The 18,294-nt window shown below is 35.2% G+C and overlaps 1 long non-coding RNA gene across 1 annotated transcript in view; it reads left to right on the top strand.

The window, feature by feature from the left end:
• The first annotated feature begins 5,737 nt into the window (after positions 1–5,737).
• LOC116280599 (uncharacterized) overlaps positions 5,738–18,294 on the top strand; it is a 136,406-nt gene continuing 123,849 nt past the window's right edge. Inside the window, exon 1 of the long non-coding RNA XR_012073132.1 lies at positions 5,738–5,847. This is a non-coding gene — a long non-coding RNA (uncharacterized lncRNA). The remainder of the gene's footprint in view (positions 5,848–18,294) is intronic.

The raw sequence follows: 18,294 nt of genomic DNA on the forward strand, positions 1-18,294 counted from the left end.
GATAATGATTTTCATATGCATTATTTGTAGATGAGCAATTTGTATGTATAATGTGGCTAAAAAAACAAAATGCTTTAAAGAGCTAGAATTCCTTCCTCTGAGTTGGCCCCTTAATATCTACTCCTGTCTAGCAACAGCACAGGTATTCCATTCTTCCTTTAGAGTTTTACTGAGAGTTGAGTGACCTGTCCTTCAGTCTGCTATGTAACTGTCCTCTTCTGAGCCCTTCAGCACTGCTATCCCTCTGTGTCATTTTAGATCTACCTTGATATAACAAACTGGTTTTGCAGTTCTGCATCACAGAGTTCAGAGCTGTTCCCAGTCAGCTCTTACCAGGCATACCACTGAAAGGCTAATGTGGTGGCTTGAAAGGTGCTTATCAGATTGAAAGCTAAAATGGTCATTTGAAAGATATATGCCAGAAATCATGCTTTATGCTGAGTGTACCTCATAGACTCATTAAAAAGAAATAATCAGGAGCTAACTTATAACTAAAAATTACATCATAAGAATTTTAAGCCACAAAGTCCAGTATATTTTTCTATTTCTGCAATATTTATTTCTTGACATTTTTATTCTGAAAATTGTCACATCTTCAGAATAGTTAGCATTTCGTTATCCTTTTTCCTTTCTTGTGTCTTATTTTTTTTTCTAGAACTTATCCCTGATTACTTCAGGATACACTCTCTAAGTGTAAGTGTATTTTGTCACACCTAAGAAAATGAACAATACTTCCATAATGTCATAAAATATCTAGTGCAATCCAGAGTTTCCCAGTTGCCCACCAAATATCATTTTCTTGCTGAAATGCTTTTCTTCAGAGAAATCTAGGGAGGAAAAAAGAACATCTTCATTGTGGTGATACCTTCTTACGTTGTATGAAGGGGAATCCTCTCCTGATCTCTCTTAGATGGTGGTGTTTTCATCTCTCGTTTCTACACACACTGAAGATTAGGTGACTGTATGGCAGCCATGATGTGGGTTTGTCCTCTTTGGTGCAGGAAATCTGTGTATGTTAACTATCTCTATGTTGGGAGGCTTGAAAGTGATGCGCGGTGCCTGTCCTCTGACTGCAGAAGAGGAGAGAGGATCTGATTTTTATTCCTATTGCTCTGGGCACATTTGAGCACTTATTTCAGATTTACCTTGATATAACAAATGGGTTTTGCAATTCCTCTCCACAGAGCTTGAATCTCATCAAACTGCCAACAATAAACATTTTATATCTTGAGGCACTTTGGATATTTGCGGCATCTTTCTTTATATAAATTGAGTGAGACACAGCTTAACTCCTCATCGCTGACTGCAGTGTCTTTAAAGCTTATGCTGTTTTTTTTTCTTTGAATCATCTTTATATTTCAGTTTTTACTTTTCAAAGTATCAATGTCCCCTTTCTTTCTAGAAGCTTTTTAGAAATGTTGGTGCATTTCCTTCTTACTAGAATAGTTTCCTGAAACCAAAAGCATGCTATTGATATCTACTTTTGTGGTGTGTGAATTTTACTTTTCAAAGCCTTTTAACAGATTTTTTAAATTAAAAACCAAAGAAGGAGAATAATTGCTAATTTTAGAATCGAATCATTTGGAGACATGTCAACAGGTTAATTTGCAGGGGAAATTAATGGTGAGACTACTGGACTGTGAAAATAAAAGGAGAAAATTTGACTGGGTTAAGTATTCAAGTATGACCTTATAGAATAGTCCTTCAGTTTGGCACTGAGACGACAGACCAGTGACCCAAATTGGACTCTTTCTTTTTTCCTATTTTCTTAGGACTAGTGGAGTTAAACTGTGATTTTCCTGAGAACCATCCTTTCCAACTTAAGGGCAAGTATGTGATTTCTAAGTAGGCCGAGCATCAAATAGAACTTTCTAGTTTGAGTACGATAATGGTAGTAAGAGGGAAGCTCTTAAAATGAGCAAACAATAATAGCAAATGTAAGCTTAAAATATAATTATGTACATCATATTTTAATAGAATACTTTAATGAAACTAACGATCTTTAAGTTGTGGCAAATATATTATGGCATTTCAGCATATGAATGGATTGTTTATTCTCTAGTGCTGTTAGGTACACAAATAAAATTTTATCTTTTTAAATATTGATTAACTTTAATACTGAAACTGAGTTCTCCTAGGAAAAAAGTCCCTAATTTATATGAAAAAGCACGTGGAAAAGGTGCTTCACATTTTAAAAGATCATGTCAAGACTGTAACTTGTCTTGTTTTTTATGCATTTTGGCTTTTACAAGCCAAATAATGGCATCCAACTTCACATTATGAGGATACTATTCCCCAGCCTTCTAGGAATGATGTCATTCTTCTCCCATAGCATCAGTTCCTGAGAGACTTCACACCATTAATTGGAATCTTGAAAGTTTCTCTGCAAAATATGCTAAGGGCATTAGAATTTTTCTGTTTTACTCAATGAGCAGCGGTGGAACATCTCTCTTCCTAAATAAGGTGCTAAGAAATAAAACCTCCATCATCTCCCTACCCTGCCCTTGGCATCCTTGGGCACTAAAAGTATGTGTCATACTGATGTGCAAAACACAGTTTAAAATGTCTGCTGGTGACAGTGGCTCTAATGTGACCATTAGAAAAGCCCCATTCCAGTCCCCAGCTCATGGATACTTTGTGCAGCAGCTGTTTTCTACAGCAAATGCTTATTCTCCTCTCTTTTCTCCCAGGCACTAGATCACTGAGCTCTCAGCCTTTACCGACACTTAGAACTTCTACAGGCTCATTGAAGAGTTTAAAGGACGAAAAGGTCCTTCCTCACCACAAGGGACTTTGTAAGACAGTAATCTTTCCCTAGTAGAGGGCAGTATCCGGGCACAGAGTGAGGGCTTTTACTGTGTCTGCAGCTTAGATAGAAAGCTTGACCTCCTCGAGCCGTTAGCTTGCATCCGAGGTTATAAATTTATTTAGTTTGGCATTTGCCTGTTGCCTCACTTCTAACTCCTTGACACCTCGTGGTGATCTGTGGTCTCAATCTGGGAATGTGCCCAGAGCCCTCTCAGTAATACGGCTTGTCAGGTTGCGCTCTTTTATTTACATTTCCAGACTAGCGTTCTCGCCACGCCAGCACTAGTCTTACTTTGTGTTAAAGTTGGGAACCTTTGCTTACTCTAATAATAGGTTTTAAATCAGGAGTAAGAGAACTTTAACTCAGTTGGCGTGGAGGGCATAATACATGGTACAGTGAATAAACAAAGACCTAGAAGGCTTTTGTCAGCCTAAAATACTCCCTGCGATTGTGTTTGATAAAATAATAATAATTACAGTGATGGCTGATGCTTGTTACTGAAAACCTGTAATTTCTAACAGCTATGGTGAGACCATGACAGCTACCAGCACGTATAAAATAAAATGTGCATTTCTTTGGACTGAGATTGCCCATGTGTGTAAATAGCCTACTTACTATACCTGATTTTTTAAATTAGTGATTTACCTAAATCACCATCAAGATTTATACATTTTCAAAATTTTTATCTAATGAGCTCTAAAGAAATTCTGAAGCCAATGAATTCTTTTAAATAAATAAATTAATAGAGCATATCATAATATAGTTTATTAGAGAAATTGGTTATTTCATGGCTCCAATTATGTGGATACTACAAATATAATATAAACTAAAGAGTTATAGGCAGAAATTTGCCCTTTTCCCCAGCATTAGTACCATCGAGAGACTATGGTAGAAGAGGGATTGCATGGGTGATTTTCATAGTAACCAACTAGTATATTACCAAATTTGCATTTCCACTGCCATTACAATTTATTAAGGTGAAGAGAAGATCCTCTGCAGTTCTCTCTTTAATATTTTGACAGATTTTATATTATCTAACATCATTTGCTACATAAGCACCTACTAAATGCAAGGAGGACACAGTGCTCTTAGGGGGAATAAGCGAATAGAGTACCTGCCACAAGGACTACCTAACTTATTACAAGTTAATTTGAGATAAGAATTTTAAGATTGGAATAAACATATAACTATAGGTATTTAGAGGTGACAATTTGCAGTTTGAGACAAGGAAAGCTTCCAAAGGAAGAAGCCAGGATTTAAGTGTTTGCAAGTGATAACAGAAATTGACCCTGGTTACTTTAAAACAAGAAATGTGATTTATTTTGCTGCAGTCAAATAGATATTTTGGGGCTAGGGTGAGGAAGGGGACAGGATATCCTTCTCATCAAGAGGCAAATTCTATTTCTCTTGTGTAGAGAGAGAGCACTAGAAAGGGAGATGTTCAGGGCAGATGAACCCATGGCTGGGCAATACAGACTTGGTATTTAGCTGAGTCTTACTGGTTTCAAGAGGCAGATATAGGTAGGAAGGGTGGGAATTCTAAGTGAAAGAAGGGTTAGGAGCTAGAGTGTCAACATGGAAGTCTTCAAGTCAGAGTAGACATTGCTCATTCGAATGAAGCAATCATGTGTATGTATTTTACATTTTCAATTCAGGACAGAATCAGAATTTGGAGACAAGACTAGTCTTGTAGATGAATTTGTATCAGAATGTGATTATATTCCTTTCATTCTATTTTCCTCCAGGAGGTTTTGATATTATTACATATGTAAATATAAAATTAATGTGTCAGTCAACAAAATGAATTAAATCCTTCCTAAGTTGGTATGAAATCATAAATATGTTTGAAAACAATTCTGCAAGCTGATTTTTCATAAACAATTTGGTATCCTTTCATAGCTTGGATGAAGCTTCTTGGCTCAACAGGGAGGCAGAGAAAAAAACGCAGTATTATGGCCTCTGGTCCTGAAAAAAAAAGCTGTGGTTGATTAAATGCCAGTTGGTTGTAAATGACAACCCACGTAAACAGTGGGAAGTCATTACACTTAAGTAGTGAATTCTAATTTAATTTTATGGTTTTGGAAGAAAATTCCCTAGGCCAGTTACAGAAGCTAAGGAATGGTGACTGAGCTGAGTGGTGGAGGGGCTGTAAGCCTGGTTGGCCAGCTCTCAGGTGACCTACCCCTGCAGTGGCAACTGTCTACCTAGATTCTTCCCTCATTCTCCTGATGGAGTAATTTTTGTCATTTAATCATCAATGTATAAGTCCTAAATTCATATAAAAGCCACACCACCAAATTTGTGTTTGATATCCATGTGTTTCAGTTATCTATTGTATTGCTATATAGAAAAATTCTTTGAAATTTAGTACCTTTATATCTAAGAATTTAGTATGTCAGGATTCTATCAGGGCTTAGCTGGGTGATTCTTTTGCTTCAAATGGTGTCATCCGGGGTCCCTTGGTGATATCCATTGGTGTCTTGGCTAGTCTGAAGGAAGCAAGACAGCTTCACTCATAAGCTTGGTGTTTTGATGGTGACAGTTGGAAGGTTGGGCTCACCTGGACTCCTTTCTTTCTCCATAGAGTTGTAGGACCCCTTCGTGTATTCTCTCCAGTGGGATTGTCAAACTTCTTATATCAAGGTTCAGGTCTCCAAGAGACCAATGTGGAAGGTGCCAGTCATCCTAAAGGTTAAGTCTGGGGCTGGAAAAGTGCTATGTCCACTATACACCATTGGCTAAAATAGTCGCAGGCCAGCCTATATTAAAAAGGAGAATAAATAGTATTTCCCTCTTGATGAGAAGGATATCCAAGAATTTGTAGCCCTCTTTAATCCACCCTTTTATGCACAAAATGGTATATACTGTAGAAATGAATCTTAAAAAACGAACTGAAACTGTTAATATGTAGAATTACATAACCTTTGCAGATCACTGGAAAATTACTGTTGATGGTCAAACTATTTCTTCACCTCATGCAGTCCTGCTGAATAAGCATCTAGAGCAGAATACCATTGGATCAAAGAACACTTTAAAAAGTAAGAGATCTTTATAGATTTCTCTCTGTGAAAATTTGATGTACCAAACTGGTATTTCACTAGTGCCTTGACCTCCATACCTTTTGTGACTACTTGGATTGTGCTTGTCTTCTAAGGCAATTCTTCCTCAACTGTTTGCTTGACAGGCAAGTCTTCACCTTTTCTCAAGTGCTAAACTGTATAGCTGTAGATGTGTATCCCAGGCAACAGATGCAATACACCCTGTTGTCTTGGCAGCACACATACTTTAAGCACCACACTGCTTCTCCTAACCTGTTAAGATTGTCTTTTTTGGCACTGGCTGACAGTAAGTGGAGTAACATGTAAAGACATCTTTTGGCATTGATTTGGCTTTACAGTCAAAAGACAAAAAGAAATTACCTTTCAACATTTTTCCTGGGGTTGTTGATCTAATCTGATCTACACAGGGGTTCATATAATGATGTGAGTTGTGTTAGGCAGGCATCTGGAACTATCTGGCTAGAAGAAAGGTATTGGAAATCAGAACGGATCAGGAAAAATTAGCATAGCAGTCAAACGGAGCCAATTCAGGTGCAATATTGACTGACTGCAAGAATATGTCACATAGCAACATAATCACACACAGTAAAGGAAGAAAAAGTTACACAGACATGATGTGAGGGCAGAAAATATCATAGACTATTAGATAGCCATGATAGGACTGAATTTATTCAAGCCCTTGCAAAACCTACCAAGATTCACTTCCAGGTGTTTTGAAATGTTTGGGATCAGAAGAGGAAAAATAAAATAAATAAAATGTGGTTTCCAAAATTTACTTTTGGATTTCCTTCTCTGCTTCTGTGCTTCAATTCAATAAGTGTTTATTAACTTACACCTGTTGAGTATATTTTCCTGTATTCATACATTTAACAAGATTTACTGAGAAACTGAAACATACCAGGCACTGGGCCAGGAGCTAGAGACTTGCTGGTGAGCAAAAATAGGCGTATTTCCAGGCTTTCAGGAGCTTTTAGACTATTTAGGGAGATAAGTAAATAAATCAATGGTTTATAAATACAATTGTGATATGTACTAGTATTGGGTACATAAATACTCATATTTGAAAAACTCAGGATTTCAGGGTGTTTACCTGATAGAGTCTATTTCTTGCTCATTCTGCAGTTCAACATGGTTGTTCCTTACTGGGTGGCTATTCGTGGGCAGCAATCAGGGACAGAAGTTCCTTTCATCTTGTGGCTCATGTTTATCTCTAGACCCACAAGTTGTCTTCGTTTAGCTGGAAAATGAGGTGGTGGGGGAAGAGCAGAGTATTATGTGTGGGAAGGTTTTATGGCCTGGCTTAGAAATGGTGTACCTCACTCATGTCCACATTCTGTTGTTCACAATTCAGTCACATGATCAAGGAGAGGGCATGAAATAGAATCTAGTTGTGTGCCCCAGAGGAGGAGAGAAATTGCCAACCAGTTTGCCAAAACCTATGAATGAAAAGAACAGTGTGCTTTCCAATGTGATAAAGGAAAAAAAGTACAGGGCATATCATCATGAAGCTTACAGTTTTTTTGGTAAAATATACTAATGAGATATTTAAATAGTACTTCAAGGCAAACTGTATTTGAATGTAAGAGAGCACCAGAGGAAGAATTATTTACCATCATTGAATCTAATTCCATTTTGTATGTAAAAAATGGAAGTCCAAGTTTGTGTTATCCATGAACATGAGGTATCTTTCCATTTGTTTGTGTCTTCAATTTATTTTATCAAAATATTGTACTTTTCATTGTACAGATCTTTCACTTGAATAAATTTATTCCTAAGTGTTTTATTATCTTTGGTGTTACTGTGAATAGAATTATTTTCTTTATTTCTCAGATGTTATGTTGCTAGTATATAATTGATTTCTGTATGTTGATTGTATATTCTTCAACTCTGAGTTTGTTGATGAGTTTCAACTTTTTTTTAGATGAGTCTGTAGAATTTTCCATATATAAATAAGATCATATCGATTGCAAACACAGGCAATTTTACTTCTTCTTTTTTGATTTGGATGCCTTTTATTTCTTTATCTTGTTTGATTGCTCTAGCTCGGACTTGCCGTATTATGTTGAATGAAAGCAGTGATAGTGGCACCCTTGTTAAAGTACTTGCTAAGGTAAAATGACTAATTAGTTTCACAGCCGGGTCACATAATTTTCAGAGAAGTTTGTAACACTCAGTGTTCACACACACACACATACATACACTCTTTACCCACATAATTGACTCCTGTGTCCTATTTCCTGTCACACAAGCCAACATAAAGGCATTAGACTAATCATTAAAGGTGCTTATTCCTATTGCTGAACTTTCTTTGGAGGAATCCAATCAAAGGGACCTGGATCCTCAATCAAATCACTGCCCACAACTGGTAATTACTATTTACCAGAGAAGCCCATGTGTGAAGTTGGACCTTGCTTAATTGGTCTGGTAGGTTAGGGCCGAAACTCATTCAGACTGCTAAAACTGATCCACACAAATACATTTCAGAGCTATCTTTCTTGGAGGCTCAGAAATGTGCCATCTGGCTACAGAGGCTGACTGAGGGTTGAGTTCTTTGTACCATCAGATATGGCAGTAGTTGAAGCCTAGGCTGGCTTCAAGGTCACTCTTAAATAGGAGAGAGTAGTTACCTTCATTGCATATCTTTATATATTCATAAGAAGTATTATATTAGAAAAAAATCGAAGTTAGGCCAGTTGTTTTTTTTTTTGACTCAATTTCTGAGATAAGAATTAGAAAGAAATGGTAGTAGGCTAATGGAGACTATCAGTCACTAAACAAATTAGTGCCTATGTCTTCCCCAGGCTTCCTTATATTATGTTTTCTGAAAGTGGTAAGTATAATATGTAATGTGTAAATCATGCTATTGGAGAACTGAGGTTGAGTATTGTTTTGATATGAGTAACACTTAGACAAGCAAAAGGGAATAGGCAGTGTCTCAAAATATACTTTGCAGATGTCTGGCTTCCTAATCCCTAGAGTGCCTAATAAAATGCAGATTCCTGGGCCATTTCTGGTTTGAAGAGTGAAACTCTTGACCTGTGATTCTGACACTTCTGACCTGTGATCCTACATGTTCAACAGAATTACCTTTATCTTAAAAGATAGCTGCTAGAGAGAAATGGAGAAAAACCTGAATAATGGTTTTGGAATATAAAGCATAAGACTGCTCTTCTGCATTTCCTAAAGTCATATGTCAATTTAGTAAGTAAAAGTTGTCTTAATAATTCCAGATTTGGGTCTATTGAAAGGCTATCTCTGTGCATGATCAGATCAAATATATAATTCATTCTTGCTTCTTTAAGACAACTAGTCAAAAAGAATTATTTGTCTGTAGTGATGGCTGTGTGCTAGAATCAGCTGTCATGGATTATGTTTGGTATGTCAGAGGCCATGTGAGAGTCAGCTGTCAGGCATGGAATACAATTGTACAGTTGCTATGGGTCAAAGGAGAGAGCGTTTTTGCTCATGGAATTTTGACATTGTGTCAAGGGTTGTATAACTAGTTACAATTAACAAAAGTGAGGTTCCCAGAAAGTCCCACTAAAAATTCTAAAGCCCTGAAATATTTCCTGATTATGAAAGATTCATATTATGAGTCTAATATTCCTTATGGGATTATGAGATGATAAGTAAACATTTTCCATGCTAAGTCCTGATCCTAATTTTTTTATTAAGGTTTTTAGAGGGACTCTACTTGAAACTCTGAATTTGACTTTCTTGAAATTATTCAGTATTGTGGGTAGAGGCTAACAAATTGATTGTTGATTTTCTTCATTGATCATGTAGAGTATAGAAGGAGTTCAATATGTACTTTTTTAATTAATGCTCTGTAAAGAATCCAGAATTCTTGGTGAACTGTTAATAAATGCAGAACCATGAAATTGCCTATCCTGGCATGCCATTAGTAATGGGGAGTTGGATTCTAAGACTCTTGCTTCCTTCTCTTAGTTTCTATCCACGCAGGGGTCACTGATCAGCCATACAAAATATATTTGGCTTGTGGATATATTTAATTTGGAAGACAGAGCTTGTTAAACTGTTTTTTAATTAAATAAAGTAATTTGAAAATTGGATGATTCCCCATAAAAACTCAGCTTTCTGGATTCTTATGAAAAGTCAGAACATTGGCCACATTCCCCCATGGCAGCCATCAGAAGTGCCACTCTGGATGATTAAGTGCTCTCCAGCAGGAACCTGCTTCACTCTTTGATACTACCAGCTTCTAAGTTTTCAAACCCTTAAAGGCTTGAGGCTCATTCTTGTTAAAATGATCTGCCCCCCTCTTTTAAATTTCTAGTGCCCTTCACTTAGGATCCTCTCAACATGACAACTTACTCTCTGAGGGAAAACAGACTACTTCATTACATTTTGTAAAGATGTATGTGTCTAAGAAATATACAAAGGAGGACAGTTTGAGGAACACAAAATTCATCTAGATTTGTTAAGTTTAGATGTATTCCTGTTTTCTGTTGGGATAAGAAACAAAGTTAATAAAATGAAATGTAATAGGGGGATATGTGAAGTCCTAGATTTACTTAAGTATGAATATACAAATACTTAAATACAACATTGATTAGGAAGTGCAAGATGATAGAGATATAACTCGGCAGTATTTTTATGAAGACAGTACTAGTAAGTGAAAAGTTCAATATGCATTGGTAGAGTGATATGACTACTTTAGAAAATGCAAAAAAGAGGTGCGTTAATAGAAATGTACAAGTGATGGAAACTGTGGTCTTTTGTACTCTGTGTTTGTCAAACTGGGTAGGGAGGGATGTTTTCTCTGAAGTTTTAAGAAGGCCTTGACCACAGAGCTCTAAGAAAATATGAGAACCGGTGACTGCTATGGAGAAGCCTAGGAATCAAATTATAGAAGAAATGGTTGACAAAGTGATGTTTTCACTGGAGGATATGGACAGAGGTAAGGGAAGTAGGCAAAGACTTAAAATATTTGAAGGGCTGTTTAACAGTAGAGCATGTACACTTGTCCTCTGTGACTCCAAGGAGCAGAAAATGATAAAGACTTGTATATTTTTGAAAATAGGGAACAAGGCAAACTGCAGATTGTTCAGACTAGGGACACTGAAGACTATGTATGGGGAACTAAGGAATCTTTATTAACATGTGGATTTTGACCTGTTTTAAAAGAGATGGAGATGACAAAGGGCCAAGATAGACAAAACAGAGTCTTGACAAGGTCACTTACATTTTTATTCTAGAATTTTAAAAGTTTATAAAAGTCACAAAGACATCAGACAGAAGGAAAGTCCAGTGAAAAGTACTTTGAGTCCTATAATTGAGAGAAAACATTTTTGATGCTAAGCTTTCAAATTCCTTCTGAGAAATTATACATATACATAAATTTTTCTTTCTCAAAATTGAGATTCTACTATAGCAATTTTCCTATAGTTTCTTTTTCCATGTCAAAATACATAAATGCCTTGTCCTTTCATATTTGTAAACGTATATTAAATTACTAGTAGCATGCTATAATATTATACTATATTCCTGTACCATAATTAAAAGTTTAAAATTCATTTGTCATTGGACATCTATACTGTTTCCTATTGAGATAAAGTATGAAAAATGATGAAATATATCATGTTATCTAATTAATTCTGTAGGATATATTTCTAAAATGGGATGATAGTATCAAAGGCTATGCATTCTTTTTAGGGACTGTGACATATTTTACAAATTTCCCTTCAAAAAATGTTTCCCAGTCTTAATTTTTCTGTGATTAAATATATATATATTTGATTATTAAAACTTTAGTGTATTTTTTACATCTTGTATTTATATTTACTTTTTGGGTAATTACATGTTCATATATTTAGCCCATATTTTATTTATTTATTTATTTATTTATTTGAAGTATAATCAGTTACAATGTGTCAATGTCAGGTATACGGTATAATGTTTCAGTCATATATATGCATATATATATTTGTTTTCATATTCTTTTTCTTTATAGGTTACTACAAGATTTTGAATATAGTTCCCTGTGTTATACAGAAGAAATTTGTTTTTTATCTCTTTTATATATAGTAGTTAATATTTGCACATCTCAAACTCCCAGTTTATCCTCTCCCACCCTTTTTTCTCCCGGTAACCATAAGTTTGTTTACTATGTCTGTGAGTCAGTTTGTTTTATAAATAAGTGTCTTTTTTCTTTTTTTCTTTTTAGATTCCACATATGAGTGATATCATATGGTATTTTTCTTTCTCTTTCTGTTAGCCCAAATTTTTAGATGTTCATCTTTTCCTTGATTTTCAAAAGCTTTTTTATTTAGGCTATTAGTGCATTGCCTTTTATATAGTTAAATACTTTTTCTTGTTTATCATTTATATTTCAAGCTTATTTGTGATATATATCAACTGTGAAGGGCCTAAGATTTTACCCTACTTGGAAGCTAGTAAGTTAGCTTGCCACAATTTCATAGATGCTGGTGAAAGACATGAGACTTCTGGATCAGAGAAAATGAATAGTTTAATACAGAAATAGCCAGAATCTCAGCATTTTCTTCAGCTGATTTTCCAAGCCCCAGTTCCCACAGGGCATCATGACAAGGGCCAGGTGATGTTTGCATTGCAGTGGATTGCATTGTAGGATAGTAACCCCAAACTTAGAAAGCCCCAATATTTTAAAATAGCCAGCAAGAAACTCTGACCAGTATTTGCCCTAGAAGGAGACATTATTATGACAGATAGCAGACAAACATACCCTATCTCTGTTTCCCAAGACTGTTGCTAAATAACCATTCTTGCAAAGATAATTCAGAAAAGCTTGTCAATTCCTTGGTTCCCAAGACATGCAGAAATAGAAGAGACCTATAAAGCACTGTCTTCTGACAGTATATACCATAAATAGTTTAAAAACTATATAGTAAAATTTATCATTCTTAAACAGTTTATTTTATTATTAGATTGAAGATGTTTTTCCCTTTTTGAGAAGAATTGTTTAGCTGCTCAATTGGAGAATTTCCACACCCCTATGCCAGTACTTATCAGAGGTTTCTACTGAGGCATTTCAATAGAAGAGGTCTGCTTCATGAATGAATTTCTAAGTCCCCCACTTTGTCTTGAATATTCAAGAAGAAGGTTTTTTCTATTTAATGAACTATTTGTTTTAATACATAAATCATATTTTCCCAAATTCAAGTACAGTTCATATAGGAAGATGTGCCTTATTCCTCCTTTAGCTTTGATCATTCTGGCTCACCATATTATATTCCTTATAAATATATTGATGTATACTTAATACCAACTACCTACCAGAAATTGGTCCAAGTACTTTACCTATATGAGTTTATTTTGTTCTTACAATCATCTGAGATAGGTACTATTCCCCCCACTGTTTCACAAATGTGAAGCTGAGGCTCAGAGCAACAAGATATGTATTCAAGACCAAATTCTTGAGTTTGAGAATTATAGTCACACTCATCTGGTTTCAGTGAGAAATTTTTATGCTTATGTCCTTGGGAAAAAAATGAATAAATTTAGGTATACTATTGATCAGAGAGGTGATCTATGCAATACTGACATTTTCTACATCTGTAACTCATTTAAGAATCTAAGAACAGCTACTCATCTTGCAGCAGGAAGAAATGCTTTCTCTCACTTATTCACACACACACACACATATATATGTACACACATACAATATTGCATGTAATTTGGGGGTTATTTTAAATGATGTATTTGATATTAACATAGTGGTATGGGAAGAGCTCTATGTCTTAAGTTCACTTATTTATTATATTTTCATTTATCCTTTAGTGCTTTAAAACTTCTGGCATCAGATATTTTTAGTAACTTAATTTCATATCAAATACTTATATAGATGCCCAATGAGGTAAAAGTAGAGCATCTATAGTTGAAGCAAACATGAGAGGCTGGATTATTTGGCCTTGTCTTCATCCATCATGAGGGAGCAGAATGGAATCTGCGTAAGAAGACAGATTCTGGAGTCAAGAAACTAGGGTCCAAATTCTGGCTCTACGTAAGAATTGTTTCAAAAATATTTTACAACTCGTAATGCAGGGCATTGACCAGTCAGAATGGACATAGCCTGTAAACAGCTAATATAGCCACACTAGCTCAGTCAGCTCTGGTTCTATCATTCACTAGCATCTGTAAAATGAGCTTAGGAATAGTTATTATCTCATAAGATTTTTATATGTTTAGATGTGATAAGCACTTAGAACAATGTTTGGTAGAAAGAGGTACTCGTTACCTATCAGCAACAGCAGCATTGTGACTAATCCTTGAAGATCTTCCATGGAACTCCAGAACTTTACAGTTAAAATGTTTAAAACTCTCTGCTTGAGAGAAGACAGGGAAGATCTTGTTAAATTTGTGAATGGTGCAAGTCTCTAAAGGACACTTTTTGGATTGAAGAATTTGGGATCAGAGAGATATTGCAAAGCTAGCAAGAAAATACAGTGCCATTCAGTAGGGATAAATACACAGTTCTGCATTTAAAGTTAAGATAAAAAATGACGAGTTTATAGGAAGGAGAAAAAAATCCAAGAATTAAAAGGGATTCTAGTGAAAAATACTCCACGGTTTTAGCTAACCAACTGACAGGAAGTATGCAATTGCCTCCAACTAAGGTTAATATGATTTTTGCCACAGTGACCATATTAATGCTGCCACTCTGAGTAGTCACACGACATCTATGTTGAGGACCAGGTACCAGGCTGTAGATAGACACACAGATGTATTCAGAACGTGTGAAGGAGGGTGAATAACGAAGAGTCTCAATACCAGGAAGGGTAACCAGGAGTGTTTTACCTAGTAGAGATCTAAAGGGAGCTGATGGTGATTTTCTGATGCCTGGGTAACTCTGACATGGATGAGTTCACTGTACTCTGGCAGGAAGGAATAGAACTGATCAGTGAAATTCACAGAAAGGCAAAGTTCAGCTCTGCATAAAGTATGCCTGAAATAGATCTGCCTGCCTACAAATGAGACTTGTTCAAGTGGAGTTGTTAAAAACCAGAGAGGATAGTAGTGGGATAAAAAATGCTGTAAAGAGAATTTTGTCATTGGTGAGAAGTTAGTAATTTCTTGACTTCTTTTCGAAAACTCTAAATTTATAACTTCAAGTTATGATAGAAGTTGAAGGATGAATGGAAGAATGAAGAAAAAGTATGGAAGTTGAATAAATATAATTTAGTTACTCTGGAAAGAAAATTTTATCACAACTTAAGAATTTTCTAAGAAGTAGAATGGTGGAAGAATGGAATAGGCTGCTTTCTGAAGAAGTGAGCTTCTACTTTTGGAGCTGGTCACTGGATGATGTAGTCATGCATCCTTGGCAACGGATCATTACTTGGAAAATTTCATTCTGTTGAATGAGTTATCACCTGTCATGTCTGGAATGTTGTTTGAAGGGTTCTTGAATTATTGGAAGATGTATTAGATGAAGTCTAAATCTTCCAATTCTAAGATTTTGTTATTTTGATTGTGTCTGTCATTTATCCAAGTATATTTTGTCATATTTGTTCCATATTAAATCTTTTCAATGCCCACTGAGAAAGCTCTTTTTATGAAAACATAATCAATAGTATATGAACCAAACATAATTTCTGTTCCAGAAGTTTTTTTATTGCTTTTACAGAGCTGCTTAGTTAACTTTGATTCTATTATTAATAAATCTTAATGATGTTTGGTCATTCTTAGAGAAGAGAGATTTTCCTTATTTATCCCCAAATCTCATAAATATAGAAGATAAATAATAAAAGTATTGAGGCCTCAGATACTCATCAGGATTTTAAAGTATGTTTGAACACAGATTTTTCTCTTTAAAATATGTAGATTAGAACTTTTCAGTTCAAAAGAATGTAAAACTATTAGTTACTAGGTGTTAAATTATTAGGCCACAGTATGTTTTTAGTTACATTTTTCTCATTGTAAAAGTAACATATTAATTTACAGAACGGGGCAAAACCCATAGACATGAAGAGGAAAGTAAAGATCACTTACTGGTTTAGTGTCCTAGGGCTGCCTTAACAAATGACCTCAAACTTGGTGACTTAAAACAACGAAAATGTGTTTGCTACAGTTCTGGAGCAAAGTCCTAAATCAAGATGTCAGCAGAGCTATGCTCCCTCTGAAGAATCTCGAGAGGGATCTTTCCTTCCTTCTTCCTAGCTTCTGGTAGCTCCCAGCAGTCCTTGACATTCCTCTGTTTGTAGCTGCATCACCTCAATCTCTGCCTCTGTCTTCACCTGTCCTCCTTCTGCGTGTCTGTATGGGTTACCTCTTCTTACAATAAGGACACTAGTCATTGGGTTTAGGGCCCAGCGTAATCCAGTCTGACCTCATCTTAGCTAATTACATATGCAGATTACCTACTTCCAAATAAAATCACATTCTGTGGTTCCAGATGGATATGAATTTTGAGGGGGCACTATTCAAGCCACTGTACCTAAAATCTCATTTCTGTTAATATTTTGATGTGCATCTTTTAATTTTTATTTTAGTCATATTTATTATGAAACTGGAATCTTAGTACACGTTCTGCTTTGGACCTACATACTTTATTTGATATTATGAATTTGTCTTGTAGCATTAACTAATTATCTATACGTGACATTTCCAATATACCAAATCAATTCAACCAATACTCTGTTGATGAATATGTTGCTATATTGCCCCCTCCTTTTCGTTATTACAAATGAGGTTCCTTGTATATAAATCTTTGGATACATTAGTGATTGTTTCCATAATGTGAAGTCCTATGTTAGATACGGAATTGCTTGGTCCAAGGATATATTTTTTCCCCAAACTTTTAATAATATTCACCTTATACTATTTGATATGCTGGAAGGTAGATAAGCAGACTGAGTGTATTTATGCCTTTTTAAAAAACTGAAGTATAGTTAGTTTGCCATGTTTCAGTCATACATGTACATATATATATTCCTTCTCATATTCTTTTTCATTATAGGTTACTATAAGATATTGAATATAGTTCCCTGTGCTATACAGAAGAATCTTGTTGTTTATCTGTTTTACATAGAGTAGTTAGTATCTGCAAATCGCAAACTCCCAATTTATCCCTTCCTATCCCCTTCCTCCACTGGTAACTGTAAGTTTGTTTTCTATGTCTGTGAGTCTGTTTCTGTTTAGTAAATAAGTTCATTTTCTCATTTTTTTAGATTCCACATATGAGTGATGTAATATGGTATTTTTCTTTCTCTTTCTGGCTTACGTCGCCTAGTATGACAATCTCCAGTTCCATCCATGTTGCTGCAAATGGCTTGATTTTATTCGTTTTTATGGCTGAATAGTGTTTATGCCTTTTTGAAAAGAATCAACTTAGTTCTAGGGAAAATTTTATTAAACTTCCAGCATGTCATCTTGTCAATATTTATATTTAATATATTAATGTTACGGGTAGTTTATGTTACAGGTTAGACCTTGAAATAAGGCAATTTTGGTTTTGGACAAATACTGTACATGACTGATTAGAAAGGACTGTTTCTTTTTTTGTTTTTTCTAACCCCACTCATTTTCACATGTGTTTGGTCTTCATCAGCATTAATGGTGGATTCTAAGGAGACTGTAGAGAGCAGAGCACATAAAGAGCACAATGTGCCTAAGGTTTTAAGGCTTCCTCTACATAGTGCTTTGAAAGCTGGGCGTATGACCAGATATGTGTACCAATACTGCCAGATTGATCAGAGTCATTATTTATATATAAAAATAAAAGTATTGAAGATATTTTCTGAGGCTTTAGACTTTTTGAAATTAATTTTGTTATTTGTTCTTTTACTAAGAACATTGAAATCTATTTTGGTAGGGGTCATAAATTTAGATGCTTAGAGGGTAGGTAATAAAAATCAGCAAAGCTGAGAAGTTACGAGCACTGTAAATCCTAAAAACAACAGACTGAAAACAATATTTTTGGCATGTCCCCATCTAAAAAATCATGGTTTACTCATTTCTATGTGTAAAAAATGGGCCTACAGTTGCCAGATTGTGATTTTGTTTTAAGGAAATGCCAGATATTCTAAATTTTTGGTGAAATACCCTAATTTTTAATAATAGATAAATTAAAATTGTGACAAAAAATCCTTCCAAAGCAAAAACAACCCTTTTTGTAGAGAATATTTGCTTTTATAAAATCAGCCTATGACTTTTGTTCTAAATTTTGACTTTTGTTTATTTGAGTGTCCATTTTTCTGTGAGTTTACTGTTGTATTTTTTTGTAGTCAGAGTTTCAGTTTGCCACCTCTTATCCTTAACTAACCAAAGGGCACTTAGCATGGGGGGAAAAAAGACATTCAGAATGTTGTGGTATACTTTCCAAATATGTTAGCACACAGCTGGTCAACCTTAAAATTGTAATGTCAACTTAAATCCCTTTTTTGGCAGTCAATCAATTATTTTTGTCTTTCAAGCATCTCAAAAGGT

Source organism: Vicugna pacos, chromosome 5 (assembly GCF_048564905.1).
Source record: "Vicugna pacos chromosome 5, VicPac4, whole genome shotgun sequence".
Lineage (NCBI taxonomy): Eukaryota > Metazoa > Chordata > Mammalia > Artiodactyla > Camelidae > Vicugna > Vicugna pacos.